Below are 2,201 nucleotides of genomic sequence, written 5' to 3'. Positions count from 1 at the left end.
GCCATCAAAAGCATTTGAAATTAGTCCCATTTACTTTAAATATAGGATTTTTACAAATGGATCTTAATTAACAATCTGAAGGTAATAGATAATGTTACACTGCAGAGTCCTAGTCATCATCATTGACTCTCCACACAGAGACCCTTTACCAATTCAAATGCCTCTCTCAGATGCTTGCAACGTCTCTCACGATGAGTTACTATATTAATTACTTTACTCTTACCCCCAATTTTTCTGAATATATATTAGTTTCCAAGTACTCTGCCAGGAGGTGAGGCCAGTAGGATAGGAAGTGCCTAACCCATCTTCAACGATCATAAGTTTTTCTTTTTGTGTGTGATTCTGAAGCATTTATTGCCCTGATGGTGCAGGGTGTTCACTGGGCAGCCTGGCTGCGGCCCACCTCCTCCCTTCCCCCCTACGTGCTTTTACACAGGTGTGTAAAGGGGGCCCTTTTATTGCAAAGAGATTTTCAGTCTCTCAGGGAATAGAACCGGGGCCTTTTCTCGGGCCTCAGTCTCGGGCACTGGCTTTCAGAGAGGGTTTGTAATTCCCTGTCATCTCCTTGGGCAACAGCACGAGGCCCGGGCAGGGCACCTGCCCCTTCATCTCACAGATGCACTCCCACTTTCAGGGCCCAGAGTGGGCTGGGTGAGAAAGCTGAGTTTTCTCCTGTTCCTCTTTCCTGAGGGTTTCCTCATTCTTCCCCAGAATCTTTTTGATGTGCTCCACGATCTGCTTATTGCTCTTGGTCTCCACGCCCACAAGGACTTGCTCCCCAGAATCCAAGTAGAACCGCAGGAAGGGTGTCAGCGTCATGTGCTTAAACGTCATGATCTGCACCCAGGGGTCCTTGTACTGGATCGGAGGTATGTTGAAAACCACGAATTCCCTGGCGCCTTCGCCCAGCTCCCCGTGCGCGTTGTAGTTCACCGTCATGACCTTTCCCGAGTCCTTGAACACCACGTCCCCCTGGCGCAGGTACTGCGGGGTGCGGCGGATCGGGAAGCGGCCCGTCACGGGCACGGGGGCGGCGGAGGGGCCGGACCCCCTGCTGCGAGCCCAGCAGCGCGGAGAGACGCGCAGCCGATGCCTCCAGGGCGGCCCTCGCGCAGCTTCTCCAATGATCATAATTTTTAAATGAGATTTTTCTGAAATGAAAATACTTGAAGGCAAGAAACACGTCATATATATACATCTGTATATCCCCAATAGCTATGAGTACTAGCAAGTTACCTAATTTCTCTGGATCTCATGCTGATTTTTCAGAGGGTTATCTTGGGAATTAAATGAGTTAGTGTATCTAAAACTCATCATAAACACTCACATATTATACAGGTATACCTCGTTTTACTGTGCTTCGCTTTATCGTGCCTCACAGATGCTGTGTATTTTACAAATTGAAGGTTTGTGGCACCCCCGAGTCGAGCAAGTCTACCGGTGCCATTTTTACTAAAGCATTTGCTCGCTTCATGTCTTTGTGTCGCATTGTGGTAATTCTCTCAGTATTTCAACTTCTTCGTTTTTATTATATTTGTTATGGTGATCTGTGGTCAATTATCTTTGATGTTACTACTGTGACTCCCTGAAGGCTCAGATGATGGGCAGCATTTTTTAGTAGTAAAGTATTTTTTAATTAAGGTGTATGTACATTGTTTTTTAAGACATAATGCTATTGCACGATTAATAGACTACAGTATAGTGTAAATGGAACTTATGTATGCACTGGGAAACCAAAAAAAACGTGTGACGCGCTTTATCGTCATGGGTATGAAACAGAACCGACAATATCTTTGAGGTATGCCTGTATTATTGCGCAGAGTAGATGTTCTATTGAGATTTAGTGAAATGAATGACTAACTTAATTGGGGCCTCTCTTCTTTGCAGTTTCTAGATTGAGAATTAACGTCTCACTTACCAAACGAACTCATTTTTTAATTAAAGGCTACTTGCTAATATCACATTTCATTGACACTGAAATGCAGATATGTTGCTGTCATTACAGAAGTTGACTTGGCTTCAAAGCAGTTCTGTTGTCTTCATGAAATTGTACTTTGTGACTTTCTCTCTGCATGTCACTTCTAAACTCCAGCAAGAAAATAATGATGGGCAACATAACAATAAAAGCGACTGTCTCTTCTATTCCTTATCTTCTCTTCTAGAATCCTCCTTGCAACAGGGATTCAATGCCATATGGAGGT

The 2,201-nt window shown here is 44.4% G+C and overlaps 1 pseudogene; it reads right to left on the bottom strand.

The window, feature by feature from the left end:
* Positions 1 to 513: 513 nt before the first annotated feature.
* Positions 514 to 1,131, bottom strand: LOC112391729 (28S ribosomal protein S25, mitochondrial pseudogene; annotated as a pseudogene).
* Between the last annotated feature and the right edge of the window lie 1,070 nt (positions 1,132 to 2,201).

Source organism: Neophocaena asiaeorientalis, unplaced genomic scaffold (assembly GCF_003031525.2).
Source record: "Neophocaena asiaeorientalis asiaeorientalis breed wild unplaced genomic scaffold, Neophocaena_asiaeorientalis_V1.1 scaffold150, whole genome shotgun sequence".
In the NCBI taxonomy this organism is placed as follows: Eukaryota; Metazoa; Chordata; class Mammalia; order Artiodactyla; family Phocoenidae; genus Neophocaena; species Neophocaena asiaeorientalis.
This window is presented reverse-complemented; position numbering and strand designations above follow the sequence as displayed.